The following is a 16,188-nucleotide window of genomic DNA, read 5'->3' as shown; positions in this document are numbered from 1 at the left end:
AAGATTTGCACAGATGCGCCTCACAGGGTCACACTGTGTGCCGTGTAACCAGTGTACAGTGGGCATGATACGTTCCGCAGGAAAACCAAGTACGCCTTGCGCTATTGGAGGAGTGGATATTTGCTAATGCTGAACAGCAAGTGCAGCCTGAAAGAGGCGATTTACCTTGGAAGGGTCCTGGCACACTTAGCCAGAGGCAGTTCGAGGAGACACAGTGAGCCCAGCAAAGACCCAGTCCCTTGGTGAAGTGGACAGCAGGAATTTTGCAGAATGTTTTTTGGGCGTTCGGCAGGGCTCAAATCTGTGCAGTAGCCAGCAGGGACAGCTAGAGCAGGTGGGGACGAGGAATGTGCTTTATGAGCGAGCTTAGTGGAAGGGCTGGCAGCCAAGTGGTGTGGTTCCCAGGTCAAGCCGGTGGTTGGTTTAGAGCCAGGATGATGACGGAGGATTCGAACATGGTCAGTGCAGAGACATCTGCTTGGAAGAGGCTCCCGTGCTCACCACAGGGGCGCGGCGCGAAGCTCCCCAGCCCCCCGGCAGGGGTGTGAGCAGGACTTACTCCCCAGCTGCCGGCACACAGCGCTCAGAGGTCGGTTCTCTGAATCACCTCGGCTGAGCTGAGTCGCTCAGGGTCACACCCCTTCCCAGGACAGCCTGATCTGGGGACCAGCCCCGCAGAGGTACAAAGGTCCAGCCCCTTTGCCCCAGCTCCGGACAGCCCTGACGTTATCCGTCTTCGGAACCGCACCCCCCACCCCGCAAAGGCAGCTAAGGCTCCTGAGGAGACTGCGCTGAGGCTTAACCGGTCACCCCGTCCAATCCCGCTCTCCGCCGCGGAGGGGGACCCCAAGGAGACCCCAAGAGCCCTCCCCCAGACGTGCCCCCCACGGTAACCGCCGCCTCAGAGTCTCCTTCCTGCGCGGCCCTGATCCTCGCCTCGGGAGCCACGCGCTGCCCCGCCGCCTAGCCTGTCGGCGTCACGTGACGGCTCGGCCGGAGGGGAAGTGCCAGGGGCCGCCGGGGCCCTCAGAGGCCGTGCGCGTGAGGTGGCACCCGCGCTACGCGGAGGAGACTTGCCGGTGTGGTAAATAAGCCTTGGTGGCGTTAAAGCTCTGACATTTGGGATTGGTTTTTGTGGAAGTATTTGCTTTCTTAACAAAGCCTGTCTTACCCTGGCTTGGCTAACGTATCAGCCATTCTTTAGAACTGTTCTAATTCCAGAGGGAGAAGGAACCACAAGTTAATATCTGAACAGACTATGAAATATTTGTTGCTTGTCTTATGTCTGCTTAAGTTAACTGTTAGAGAAGCATAATATAATTGGTCCCACGTTGTAGATTTAGCTATTCTCAATAATAATATCGCTAATGAATGCTTTCGTTATGTTTATGAATTTTGGTTATTCTCAGTGGCAATATTTCCGGTGAATCCTTTTGTGTGTGTGTATTTACAAGGTCCTAAGCTAAATAAGCTATTTAGGCATTTTGACAAATAAATTTGACCAGAGTGTCTCCAACTGAGAATTAGTCAATATTCTGATGCCCTAAATAGAAAAATCAAGCAAATGTAAATGTAAATAAATATATGCACACACACACGGATGGATTCCCTTAACCAGCATTAACTAAGCACCTAGTAGGTGTCTCATGGGCTTGGAGGTTTGCCACAGGGCAAGGGCTTCCTCGTCTCAAGGAGCTTATTGGTCAGTGGGAGAGGCAGACTTGTGCTCAGCGGCCTTTGGGATTCAGCGCAGTAAGGACGAGTCAGGGTGCACTGGTGGCCAGAGGGAGGGCGGGGGTACTCAGCTCTGCCTGTGGAGGGCCAGGGAAGGCAGCAAACGCACGGCTGACTCTTAAGCTACAACTTGATTGAAGAATTGGGGTTCACCAGGCACATGAAGTGAGGCAGGGGAAGGAATTCCAGGCAGAGACAATAGAAACAGTGAGATGCATCTGGGACTCAACTGAGCTAGAGAGTTGACTTGGTGGGTGCAACAGGGCCATAGCAGGCAGGAGACGAGATCGGAGAGAAAGCACAGGCCAGGTTCTGGGAGGTGGAAATGTGATGCTGTGGGATTTGGACTTTTCCATTTATTCTTTCATTTATTGCCAAGTTTGTTTGACCTGCTTAACCGTTGTTCTTCTGGGCTCTAATGCAGACACAATTTTATTCTGAGGGGTAGAGTTTGTGGAATCATAATCTTCAGGCATCATTAAAACTGACTTCCCATGGTTCATACCAGTAAAAACAAGATCCCAGTGGTACATCCAGACAGTGGAATATTATTCAGTGCTAAAAAGAAATGAGCTATCAAACCAGGAAAAGACATGGAGGAAACTTAAATGCATATTACTAAGTGAAAGAAACCAGTCTGAAAAGACTACATACCATATGATTCTGACTACATGACATTCTGGAAAAGGCAGAACTATGGAGACAGCAAAAATATCAGTGGTTGCCAGGGGCTGGAGGGGGGAGGGATGACTAGGATTTTAGGGCAGTGAAACTACTCCATATGATACTATAATGGTGGATACATTGGTCCAAACCCACAGAATGTACACCGCCCAAAGTGATCCCTAATGTAAACTGTGGACTTTGGCTGATTATGACGTGTCAATGTAGATTCATCAATAGTAATGAATGTTCTATCTGGTTAGGAGGGTTAATAATGGGGAGGCTATGCATGTGTGGCATTAGGAGGTATATGGGCAATCTCTGTATCTTCCTCTCAATTTTGCTGTGTACCTAAAACTGCTCCAAGAAATAAACTATATTAATAAAAGAAATGACCCCAGTGACTTGGAGCCTTCCAGCTGCCACAATGCAGGCACTCAGCCCTGGGCTCCAGGTATTCCCAGGCAAATTCTAAGGTTCCAGACAAGATGCTTTCTTACCGGTATTCTTAGATGATTAGCTCATCCCAGTTTCCCCAGAACTTTCTTGGTTTTAGCACCGAAGGTCCTACAGCCCAGGAAGACCTCAGTCCAGGTCAAAGCAGGCTGGCAGTCCTAAAGAGCGTTTAGGAATGTGTCTGACCTACTCATGTTTGTCTGCTCGGGTCCCTCCTCAGGCTGCCAAGCCATAAGCTAGAATCTAGCCAGACACCTCGGGATACTCTGATGGCCTGTGGCAGCTCTGGGCAGCCAACCTTTTTTTGCCAGATACCACCTTTCCAGCTTTGGGAAAGAGGAAATAGCCCTCCTCCTACTGGTCAGTTCCAGGCATAAATACCTCCCCACCCCACACCTGAATTTCTCACGACCCAACAGAGGAGTGACAAAACTTCACAGAAGGTGTAGGGATAATAGAAGTCAAGTTCAGCTCCAAGAGTAATCTCAACTGTTGGCAGAGGCAGCTCCCTAAAGCACACCTCACAGAGCTATTCTCACCTGGTACCTGACCTTGGCTCCATGAGGCAGAGTCCAGCTCACACCTGCCACTAGAAGGTTCAGGCCCAGCTGCCAAGTGGCTTTGAGTGGGAAAGCACTTCTCCGCCCCTCCCGCTTCAGGCCTGCTTCCCAGACAAGGGGACACTCCTGCGACCCCCAATAGCCACTCTCCTGCCTCTGTAGTATAGCACCCCCATTCATATAGGGTGGCAAAGTTCCCAGGCAAGAGATTTTCTCAGCCCTTCAGCCAGATTTGGAACTGCTTGGGGCACTTCAGGAAGACTATTTAAAAGAGAGTCGGCTGGGGAGGTCTTTCCTTAAAACACGTACACTGACACACACACTTTTTTCTTCCTTTTCCATTTTTCTTCTTTCTAGGCTTTGATGTGAATATGATGGCCGGAGCCCCGGCAGCCATCCTGTAACCCCAAGAACAGAAGCTGTTCATTAAGGTAAATTAAGCAGAAAAATAGAAGGAAGCCTGAGTCCGTGGGGACCGAGGAACTACCCTAACAGCTCTGACTGCCAACTTCAAGACTTTGTTTCAGAAAGAGAAAAAACTACTTATGTGTTTAACCCACCCTTATTTGGGGTTTAACCTAATCTTGATATAATAGGTTTTTCTTGGGATGATTGCATGGGAATTTCTCCTTCCTTAAGGAGCAATCCCAACCCCTACCACTAGGGGGTGGCCTTGCCCTATATGCCTCAACCTAACAATTACGGATAAAAGAGTCCAAAATCAGTTCCATTCTGTATAATTCCGTCTTAACAGTGTGCATGTGACAGCTATGGCCCAGTCTGGGCTGAGCTGTGCCGAACTCTGTCCAATTCCTCTAACATGAGATTTGGATCTCATGTTTTTCCTCTGTTTTCCCTGCCCAGATCCTCAGCTTCTATAAGCAAGCCCTAGAATCAAAACAGAGAAGCAGGTCGGACTCAGGCAAACCTAACAATTTCTACTTCCAAGCGGAACAAGGAACTTCTAGTCTAAACACCGTTCAGGTTAGTGATAACTTTACACTTTTCAACAAGAAGCAATGGGTAGACACTTGCTTTACATTTGTGTAAATAAAGGTGATTTATTAACCAGCAGCTGGCAGTTCTAATAAAGGAAGATTCTAGCCTAAAGGATTATTCAATCTCTACTTCCTAGGAGGTGGAAAATTGCCTGCAGCACTTAAGTGACTTTTTTTTTTTTTTCCAGTTTACACTCATGGAAGTTTCAAAAATCTCCAGGCAGAGCATTTTAGTCATTAATAATCTGATGGGAGGAGAGTCATTTATCTAATTCTCACTCTGGCTAAGGGCAAGTTGCTTTCTCAAAATGAAAGTACAGTCCTAGTGCTATAAAAAACCCGCTCACAACTAACCAACAAAGGACTCTGTGGTGTGAGGGGTGGTTGCGAAACAAACCTCTTCCGACGGTTTCAGATCACATCACCTTGCTATCTCTGCACTGTCCTAGTCTACCTCCAGCTTACACCCCATTACTGTAGGGTGAAGATGTGGGGGAGTTTCACTGGAGAACTATTAACACTGCATTTCTCTTCTCAGTTTCCTTACTGGGCTGCGGTGTTCAGTACGAACAAACAAAAAATGTGTCTATAGCGTTGAGAAATATTCACTTTGTTCTCCCCCATCTCCTAGACCATGTAGAAAGTCTTCATATGTAATAAAATCAGAGATCGTTGAGCAATCTCAAAGTAGGAAAAAGGACTGAAACCCCCAGCTCGCTCTCAGGCACAGAATCGGGTATCTGCTCCCTTAGGGAGTCCCCCAGGGGTTGGCTTGTGCAAATAAACATACAGCATGCCCTGTTAAATTAGAATTCTTGGTGCAATCTTTGGGACACACTCATACTAAAATGTTATTCAGTGTTTATCTGAAATTCAAAGTTAATTGAGTGTTCTGGATTTTATCTGGCAATCCTACTTGGGGGCAAAGAATCTGTTCCTGGTGGGAGGCCAGGGGAGAGCAGTAAAAAATGAGCAGATTCTAGAATCTATCAAGGGGACTGCCCCAGGGAATGTCACTGATTAAAAACAAAACAGCTGCAAACCACTGGGCCTGTGGGCAGGTTTCCCAGAGCAGCTCCTCATGCCCCTTGTGATGTACCTTTACAAAGTCTTGGATGCTCTGCTGCTCTGGGTGTATTGAGAGCTGAGTTAGGGACACTGAACAACTGGCTAGCTAGTGACCACTGAGAAGGCGGCACATGGTACCTACTCAAGCTCCGGGTCTCCGAGACTGTGTGTTGTGCACTTTCAGGCGTGGGTCTGTGTTGGTCCGAGATACCGTGAGTTCTTTTCTTAGAGACAAGGCAGTTGGTTTTTACCAGAATGTCCAGCTCCCCTACTGTCTCAGGAGGCAGAGTGTCCAGACCGTGAGATAAGGAAAAACTTGGCATCCTTTCCTTGAGTTTGCCCACTCGGCAGTGCTCCTTTCACCAGCTCTGTCTGGCATCTATTGTCCCAACATCTGGCTTACTCAGAATCCACCTGACAAAGAAACGTAAAGATATGCACCTTTTCCTCAGGGCCCATGAGGATGTAGGTGGGCAGTGCTCCATTTTCTGCCTTTTTGGTCTCCACACCACACTTTGCAGACATAAACAAATGAATGCACTGAACAGTGAGTCAATCTCAGAAGGGAATTACAGGTAAGGATCCTCTCCTTCATTCTAATTCCCTTCTGGCATTGAGCCCTGCACCCAGTAAGGTCAAAGGTCTCACCAGCTGTAAGTTTCCTCAGTTTCACGAGGAGGTACCTGAATACTTAGGCCTCTCTCTAGGAGGAGGTCCTCTGCCCGCTTCTCTCCCGCTGCTGCCTTAGCTCACCCTCGGGGTTTAGGCCCTCCCAAGTACTTTCTTCCTTAGCTCTTGTCTGAATCTTTACCCATCTCCCTTACAAAAACCCCACCCAAATCTACAGAAAGAGGCCTCCCTCCCTAGGTTCTTCTTTCCTTCCCATGCAAGATTCCAAGTCCCTTTTTCAGTCTAAAGTAGCAGTGCTGAATGTTCAGAGATGTCTGTGGCCATCCAAATCTGGAAGGAAGGAAGGAAGGAAGGAAGGAAGGAAGGAAGGAAGGAAGGAAGGAAGGAAGGAAGGAAGGAAGGGAGAGAGGGAGGGAAGGGAGGAAAAGAAAAAAAAATCCCATCATCATCCTGGGGAGATATGGATCCCTCTGGTCACAATTCCATTTCATTTCCCAGTATGAGCTACAGGCATACCAGGCCTTTTAATCATGGCCATGTTAAATTGGGCGCATACGCTATCTCAGGGATAATGTGATCTGAATCCTCATTGAGAGAGACCTGTTTTCTCACTGGCAAGACAAGGGAGCCCCATTATTGTGCAGAACAGACTTCCCACCAGGAGCCAAACAGCATGGAGAAAGGAACAAGGCCGCTCATTAACAGATGCCCCTTGAAAGGCCAGGAAGAACTCCAGACTACTGGATTAAATTACTTAGGTTCAACCTGTCTCCTTTAGGGGAAAGGGAATGGAGTGAGTTTGGTTGGCAGTTTTTCCCATTGCACAGACAACAAATGTTCACCAGGACTTAACTTGGGTCCTCATTTTCTTTAGAGGAGCTTCACTGGTTTCAGTCTGCTTTAAATGATGCAGTTGCTCCTCCAGCTGGGTCACTGTAAGATCAGTGTGAGATTAGTCACTCACAGTTAATCTTATTATTTCTACTTTACTTCATTTTTTTTCAGAGTTCACAGGGTCCGGTTTTCCCACCTTCTGATTTGTCTTTGTTCCTCCTACGATTCTTCATCTCTAACCACTCGGTTTCCCTTATCTACTGGTTCTTGTCATAGATCTGGCATTCTTGGACTTCCAGATCTTGACACATACTGTCCTTTTGGCCCGGAATAATCTTTTCCCACCCCTCCTGCTTCTGACTTACTCCTGCTCACCCTTCCCATCTCAGTGTAAATATTTCCTTACCGAGGTCATGCAGCCCCCTCTGGCAGGGCTTCTCAGACTTTGGTCTGCCTGGAGAGCTTTTTAAAAAGACTCCTTCTCCTGTTCTCTGCCCCTTCCACCAAATTCTTCCTCCGTAGGTCTGGGATGGGGGTGATTTAAACAAGTCCCCAGGTGATTCTGATTCTGTAGACCACACTTTGGGAACCACTAGCCCCAGGCTAAATTGAATCCCCCAGCTTTGTGGTTCTTGAGCTTTCTCTATACAGTTTATCAAAAGGCATTATCGTTAATACCCCCTTAATGTCTCTCCTCCCGGATAGGCTGAAAACACAAGGAGGCAGATTGTGTCCCTATTGTTTGCTGCTGCCTCCTCAACCATCAGCACCTGTGTCCTGAGGGTGGCGGCTCATTCACCTCTGCTTTGGGGTCAGCAGCTTCTTCCCACAATCATTAATAACTAGGTTGTCTCCACTTCCCTCCCATTTTGCTCTTCCAGACTTGCTTCCCACGTCTGTGACACAATTCCCTGTATTAAATCTCCTCTGGTTGCAACACCTAGCATGGTGTCTATCTTCCTGATTATGCTGACTGTTAAAATATTTGTTTAAAAACCATCTCTTCAAATACAAATGAGAGTTAAGCATTCGTATAGTCGCGTGAGTTCTCTCCATCACATTATTTTCCCTTTCTCATTAATTTTTCTGTTCATCAGACACTGATTGAGCATCTAGTTTGTACCAGAGCCTATGCTTCCACCATTGGTAAAAAGAGGAAAGAGCCAGTTCTTGTTCTAGAGGGGCTGAGCATGGGGGTGGGGCCGGGACAGTTGAAGTGACTGAGATGGCAGAATAAGTACTGTGGGAACCCCAGGGCCAGGGAGGGGGTGCTAACCTCATCCAAGGCTGGGGAGACGGAGGAAGCCTTCCCCAGGCTGTCCTGCATGCACAGTATTGTAGAAATATGGAAGAGGTAGAGACCAAGTAGGAGAAAATGGAGGGCCTCACAGAAGAAGTGGCGTTGCCTTGGATCTTGAAGGATGAATAGGAACATGTGATGTAAAAGATCAGAATCCAGTGTTTCGATGAAAGGGAGTGCCATGTGCCTCAGCATGGGGACACAGCGTTCCTGGTGTGTGCTCAGGGATGAGGCCAGGAGCCGACACCCCTAGGGTACCAGGGAAACGGATGGGTTGGAAATGAGGTCCTTCAGGCCAATTATAAAGGACCTCGGGAGCCTTGCTGACAAGAACACATTTAGGCAACAGGGACTGACTGAAGGCTTTGAAGATGGGTAGGGGTTGATAAAATAGATTCATAATTTAGAAAATTGTTTCTGGAGAACAGGATTGAAGAGTAGAGACCGGCAGCAGCAGGAAGAACAGTGACAAAGCTGAGGCAGAGGATCAGGGGAAAGCTGACGAAAATGTGACCCACGAGAAGCAGGTAGGGGTGGAGAGGGGCAAACCAGTCCTAGGTCACTGTGCTCCACCCTCAAAAACATTTTCCTGTGAAAGCCTCCGTTCATTCCCAAAGGAAGCCTCAGAAATCTGCTTTTATTCATCTTTCTCAAAACTTTGCTAACGTCTGTTTAACGGTGTTTTAAAATTCATGCCCTAGCAGAGCAGTTTTTTTATCTTTCCAAATTCTTTTGGAAGGCATCCTGGGGAGTAGGGAAAGGCTGCAAGGGGAAACGTGAGGATCCAGGCAAAGTACAAGTAAACACTCCTTGGATGTAGGGAAACCACATTCCAAAGAAGGAAAGGGAGGAAGGCTGGGTGGAGAAGAGGAACAGACCTGAGTCTGAGACAAGACACCTGGGAGACTTTTTTCTTCTTCTTCGGACTGACGAGGGAGAGAGAGGAAACCCTGGGAACAAATGGTCAGGTGTTACAAAGGCAAACACCTCTAGGAACTTGGCAGGTGATGTAAATGAGGCAGGCTTGGGCGAAGAACATAGAGGCACATGGTCCATGCAAAGGGCAGATACCCACAGGCTCCAGCCAATTGTTGTCATGTGGAAATGCAGTGTTGCCAGATCTTGTGATTTGTCAGCAGAAGCCAGAAGTCTAGATATTCCTGTAAAATTACCCACTGTCTTTAATGTGGGCAACTAATTCACATTTTTTTCTAAACACCATGCTGGCCAAGTAAAACACATCATGACTGCATTTGGCCCTTGGGTGGCCAATTTGTAACCTCTGATCTAGAGGGAATGGCAGGGTTGTTCTTTGAATAAATCCCACCAGCCACGGCAGATACACAGCCTACTTTTGCTAGAACATAAACAAGTCATGAGCCTACAGCGTTTCCAAAAAAAAAAAAATCTATTAAATCTACTGGCTAATTTTGGAAAGCTGATACAGAATGTGCTGATATGTAACTGCGGTCTTGTTTGGGTAGGAATTTTATGACGCTAAGGTAGAAGGAAGGACATCCTAATCTATAAAGCAGTCTCTCCACACCTTTTAAAAAATCAGAATTAAAGAGAATGACACTTTGGAAGAGATCATGGTCTAACATCTCTCTCGGGAGTTTAATAGTGACAATTAAAGTCAGTTATTTCAATGTATATCACAGACAGTATATAAAGAGTTCCCATGAATCAATAATAAGACAATACCGCAACAGAACATGGATAAAGAATATGCACAATTCACAGAAAAGGAGGAATTGTAGGTTTTTCACCTGGAAAATACTTTGCTTTACTTAATTTATCATGTAAGAAATCCAAATTACGACAATGTTTTTGACCTATAATATTGGAAAAGTTAAAAGGAAAGTTGGATAACAGGTTGTATAGATAAGGGTGTTGGGAAATGACACTACAGTACATTGGTGGTGGAATTGTAGATTCCGCAGTAGCTGCTAAGGAGAGCAAATTAGTGGGATCCATTAAAATATGTAAACCTTTGACCCCCAAATTTCTAAATATAAGAATTAACTAATTACATGGTTTTATTCACAAATTTGTGAAAAGATATATATATATATGAATATTCATTATAGCATCATTTATAATAGCAAAAAGTAAAAAATAAACAAAATGTCCATCAATATGGAAATAATGGACCATGAATGGGACACTGAAGCCCTTCATGTACTGAAATGGACACATCTCCTGCATATTAAGGGAAAGAAGCAACGTTAAGTAGTGTAAATTGTATAATAACATTTGGCATTGTGTAACTATGAACTTATATACGCACAGAATGTCCTTGGAAGGTTCAAAAAGTATCTTTTAAAAAGGGTTGCCTTCAGGGACAGCAGGTTGAGCAGGAAGCAGAGATGGAGAGATGGGAGAGAATTAGCTTTTTGCTATATATTCTTTTGTATATGTTGAATTTTTGTTTTATATATACATATACATAAATCTATATTTAATGTATTATATTTTGAATAATGTAATAATATGAATACTATAATGTATAAGATATATTATCTATTAAAAGCAATTTTTTTAAAAAGTCCTACTAACTAAAAAAAAAAAAAATCACTAACACTGTCAATCCTCTCAAAGATTTCCTCATGCTTTAGAATCCCAAGATCAAACTTTGGCTTCAAAGTGCTAGCAAACCTACCACAACTTTGGCTATTGAAATAATTGTAGTTATTTTTCTTTTGCTATCTCAGATTCACATCCAAATCATTAGCTTTTCTATCCAGCATGCTGGCGAAAGTACATCCAAACCCACAAATGTGAAAAAATGAGACGTGGAAGTGACTGTTCTGTGTTGAAGTTCTGTGTAGTTCCTTCGTGGGAGTCCACAGGGCTCCCAAGCTTTTCTCTGCACCATTTCTCTGAGGGAAATGAAATGATAAGGCAGCCATTTAAATGACAGGCTGAGCCTGGGTTTGGTATACTAGAAGTAGAAAATTCACTGAACTCTTTATGTTCCCACGGTGTAGGAGCACAGCCTGTCTTTCTCAGGTAGACATGGAAGTGTATAGAAGACTCAGAAATCCCATTAAGTTTCAGAGTCTACTGCCAATAAATTTAATAAGAAATGGAAGCAAGGTTATTTATTTGTTTTACAGCATTCTCAAGACTGCACAGAAGGAAACTCTTAGAAGAATTCAGATCGGTGAGTAAAACATGAATGAGTCTTCACCAAATCCCCCAGTATATCCTAAGCACCTACTAAGTGCTACATCAGTAGGCTAGGCACCATGGTAGGGTTACAATGATGGGGAAGGCGTTCATAATCTAATTCGGTACTTCTCAAAGTCTCCTCTGAGAGGAATTCTAGGGAATATTAATATTGTTTCAAGACAAGAAAGATTTTCTCAACAGTTAAACATCAGGAAATAAGCAAAGAAATGAATCAAAGATATAATCCAAGTTTCAGCAGTACAGGACTTTTTAGATCTTTTAATATGTTGATATGCAATGTGAATCTTTAAGAGAGGGGCACAGTATGCAGCTTTTCCCCAAAATTATTTGAATACAATGAGCTTTTTGGTTTGAGCAGCTGGAGGAACTAATGTTTTTGCAACATATGTAGGAAAGCAATAGCCCAAATGGAGAGAGAAACATAAATACATATGTGGAAAGTTAAACAGCAAAATAAAACTTTCATAACACAAGCTGGGATTAACTGCCCAAATGCTTGGCATGAAGGCAACAAAGAGCCTGCGATCCAAAAAGGAAAAGGTAATGGTGACTCAGAGTCAGAAAGACTGCGGGGAACAAAAGGGCAGGGGCTAAGCCTCTAAGAAGGGAGGTATCAGTCAAGAAGGAGAAACAACTGGAAGGGATAGAGCTGTTTGGAGGGGGAAGGAGACCCGCTTGGCTGGAGCAGAGGGTTCATTAGAGAGGAGGAGAAAGAGAGAAGTCCAGGTAGGACTGGACTGGAAAAGGCCTTGACTGCCTGGTGAAGTCTGTACCTTGTCTTAACAATAGGGAGCCTGGAAAAGCCTCTAAACAGGACACTGGAATGTTCCAGGTGATCTTCTGAGAAAATCACCCCAGTGGTCATTTGCAGAGAGAACTGGGGGTGGGGAAAATGGCACGGGAAAGGAAGGAAATGGGGGCCAGAAGCTGACTGTAAAATAAAGATGTGTGCAGGACTAAGTGCACAGACTACAAAAGGCATTTTTAACGAAGTGACAGAACATAAAAATTATATGCAAAGGTGCATGAGCAATGTGGGGCTTGGAGTCTGGATGGTAAGGAGAATGGTACTGTTCACGTGGGTAGGATCATTTAGGGGATATCAATTTGCATTGTGCTGAGGTTTTCCTAACCCACTTCCAACCCCCAGTAATTGCACAGAAGTAAGTAGGCTTTTCATACTTCTTTGCCTGAAAGATGATTGCCTGAAATGCTGTTACCCTTCCTTTTCTTTTATAAAGCCAAACCTCACAAAAGTTTGGCTATACTAGAATGATGGGCAATATAGACAAAGGAATTCCTTCAAGGTCCGGGAGAGAGAGGGCAGCAGAGGTGGACCTTAAGAGATAATGTTCTGACAAATGTATACAACCTTGAAGCCACAACTATAATAAAGAGACTGAACGTATCTCATCCCCCAAACTGTCCTTGTGCTCCTTTACAATCCTTTTTTACCCCCTCCCTCCTCTGTCCCCATTCTAGGCAACTAACTGATCTGCTTTCAGTCCCTGCTAATTCATTTCCACTTTGTTAGCAGTGTATGTACATAAATAGAAGCATACACTAAAAATTCTTTTTCACTGGCTCTTTTCATTCAGCATAATTGTATTGATATCCATCTATGTACTTATATCCATAATTCATCCTTTTTTATGGCTGAGTAGTGTTTCATGAATGGATATACCACCATTTGTTTATGCATTTACACATCAGTGAACTTCTGGATTGAGACCTGAAAATTCTTTATAAATTCTGGACAGAAGTCATTTGTCATATTTGTGATTTGTAAATGTTTTCTCCCAGTCCGTGCCTTTTTTCATTTGCCTTAATAACGTCGTTCAAAGAGCAGTTCTACATTTTGATAAAGTCCAATTTATCAATATATTCTTTGGTGGATCGTGCTTTTGGTATTGTAACTAAGAAATCTCAACCTAAACTGAGGTCATGGACATTTTATCCTATGTTTTTTCCTAAAATTTCTACAGTTTTAGGTTTTATATTTAGGTCTACAATGCATTTTATTAAAAGACTTCATTTATTATTACAGAGAGAGAGGAGAGCAGGGGGAGAGGGACAAGCAGGCTCCTCGCTGAGCGTGGAAGCCTGACGAAGGGGGGTGCTCAATCCCCAGACCCCGAGATCATGACCTGAGCCAAAGTCAGATGCTTAACCAACTGAGCCATCCAGGTGCCCCTAATCCATTTTTTTAAAATTAATTTTATATGGTAGAAGCCATAGACTAAAGAGGTTTTTTTTGGCTTTTTGGTCTTAGAGTTTTTTTAATTTTAGTTTTCTGTATACGAATATCCAACTGTTCTAGCACCATGTGTTGCATCTTTGTCAGACTTCAATTACTACATTACACGCAGGTCTAGTTTTGGATTTTCTATTCTGTTTATTATTTGTCTATCTTTATGCTGTTACGACATATCTTGATTCCTGTAACATTAAAATAAGCTTTGAGGTCAGGTGGTGTAAATTCTCCAACTTAATTTTTTTTAAGCTGGTTTGGAAATTCTAAGTTTTTGGCATTCCCTATTGAATTTTAGAGTCAGCTTGTCAATTTCTACAAAAATAAAAGCCAACTGTAATATCAATTGGACTGCCTTGAATCTATAGGTAAATCTGGGGAGAATTGACAACAAGATTGATTCTTTGCTCCACTCCAGGATCCTATTATTTAGGCCCTCTCTAGTTATTTTCAGCAATGTTTTGTAGTTTTCAGTGTACATACTCTGAACATCTTTGGTCAGATCTATCATTAAGTATACCATTTTTTGCTGCTATTGTAAATGGTTTTGTTTTGGAATTTCATTGTGTAATTGTTCATGTAACCTTGTTAAACTCATTTATTAATTCCAGTAGCCTTTTTTATAGAAATTTCTACATAATCACATCATCTAAGAATATTTCTTTCTTCCTTTCTTTACCTAGATGCTGTGTATTTCTTTTTCTTGCTTTATGGCTCTGTCTAGAGCTGCCAGTAACAATGTGTTCTGGTTCTTTTATGTGATAGATACAACCACAAGAGAAAACATGGGAGAGGCTCAGAAAAACAAAAGTTTATTATACTCCCAAGTCCTAGTAACAGGAGGCATGGCACGCCATGCAGGGCCACCTGGGAAGCCCCAGGAGACAGAAAAGCAGGAGCAAGGAGAAAGCTGAGGCGAGAGTCTTTATGAGGGTTTCTGGGGGAAAAGACAAGGCAGAGGAAGGTGAACAGTTTAGGACTGGCTAGTCTGAACAATTTCAGTAGGTTCTGTGCTATAGGGATGGGCTCTGATTGCCTGGCACCTGGCCCTGGGATGATTAAGGCAGAGGAAGAGTGCCTTCAGGGGAACTTGGGCCAGAGAGAGGAGGTTTGGCTCTTGATTGGCTAGTTTGCATACAGAGGCATGCCTTCAGCTGAGCGCCTTATTATCGCTAAGAATTGGCTGGTTCCAGAAGGGGCAGTCTCTCCCCAGCCAAAATCATTTCTCTTTTCTCTCTCTCTTTTTAAAAGATATTAAAACATTATAATGTCCAGCAATACATATTATATATATTACATTTATGTGTTACATGTTATGTGTAATTATGTATATTTGTATTATATACATTGTATATGTTTGCATTATATACAAATTATATACATATAATACAAAGGTTGGACAGACATGGTGAAGTAGACATCCTTGCTTTGTTCCTAGTCTTATGAGTTGACAGCATCACGTGCTCAGACAGGGAGAGCAAACAAACTGAGGAGCCAGTAGACCCAGTGACTGAGAGATGGCTGATGTCCTTGTAGTGCAAATTCAGTAGAATGATGAAAACAGAAGCCCACTTCAGATGCTTCCTGACAAAGTAGGGATGAAGATGTCTCTGAATAGATATAGATCATTCTAAGTGCTCCACTGTGAAAAGTAAAGAAATCCAGGCAGTGGTTTGAGGGGGAAAACCTGAGGAATAGGTAGGTTTTACTGACAGGAGAGACCTAAGGTGTATGTTTAATAATAACCATTTCTCCATCCTCAGATATTACTATTGTGAAACACTTGTCACAATTCCAAAACTTTATTTTTAGAGAGATGATTCACTCAATTCACTTGCCTAGTGCAAAAATAAAGAAATCCTTATTTAAAATGTAAATGTTAAAAGTAATAAATGTTTTCAGATCCCAAATACAAGTAGAAAAATTATGATTTTTTTTTCTAAAATTAGGAGTTCTAGCAATTGGCTCCTTTTTACTTAACAACTGCTAATGCAAAGGAGGAAGGGAACTAGGGCGTTGGGTGTGAAAGTCATGGAGACAGAAGTGCGTGAGATCAACTTGGCAAATGGCTCAGGGCATGGGGAACTAGGCCCCTCTGAGCCCAACCTTTGGGAACTTCCACTGCCATGTTACCTGGTGGTTGGAGGAAGCCTGCCGGCTAGCCACTTTCTACAACTCACTGTCCTTCTACCTCTCTAATATGCCTTGTGTACAAGACATTTGCAGTAGGGCCCAGAGAAAATAATGCAAAGGAAATGGTAGAAATTTGTGTGGGGATGCCAATTTGAAGTTGGTTTGGAGAGATCAATTTGACTAGAAGCAAGAAAATTAAATCCAAATTAACTGCAGATAGATTCTTTTCCTATTCCTGTGTTTAAAGTAGAATGATGAGATAATTAAAAAAAAAAAAACTGGAGCAGGTAGAGGGGGACAGAGAATTATGAGCTACTGGTTTATAAAACCTGCCTCTCGGGATACGGTCCATGGGCCAGCAGCATC

General features: G+C 43.7%; 1 long non-coding RNA gene across 6 annotated transcripts in view; it reads left to right on the top strand.

The window, feature by feature from the left end:
* Positions 1–693: 693 nt before the first annotated feature.
* LOC113243070 (uncharacterized) overlaps positions 694–16,188 on the top strand; it is a 62,557-nt gene continuing 47,062 nt past the window's right edge. For 2 of the 6 annotated variants that reach the window (XR_006408029.3, XR_003312069.4), the window contains exons 1-4: positions 694–1,084; positions 3,771–3,844; positions 4,278–4,397; positions 11,363–11,409. This is a non-coding gene — a long non-coding RNA (uncharacterized LOC113243070). The remainder of the gene's footprint in view (positions 1,085–3,770; positions 3,845–4,277; positions 4,398–11,362; positions 11,410–16,188) is intronic. The other 4 variants (XR_008958043.1, XR_007190030.2, XR_006408026.3 and 1 more) reach the window with 3 other exon arrangements.

This window comes from Ursus arctos, unplaced genomic scaffold (assembly GCF_023065955.2).
Source record: "Ursus arctos isolate Adak ecotype North America unplaced genomic scaffold, UrsArc2.0 scaffold_7, whole genome shotgun sequence".
NCBI classification, from domain to species: Eukaryota; Metazoa; Chordata; class Mammalia; order Carnivora; family Ursidae; genus Ursus; species Ursus arctos.
The sequence above is the reverse complement of the archived record's forward strand: the minus strand, read 5'-3'. Positions and strand labels throughout refer to the sequence as shown.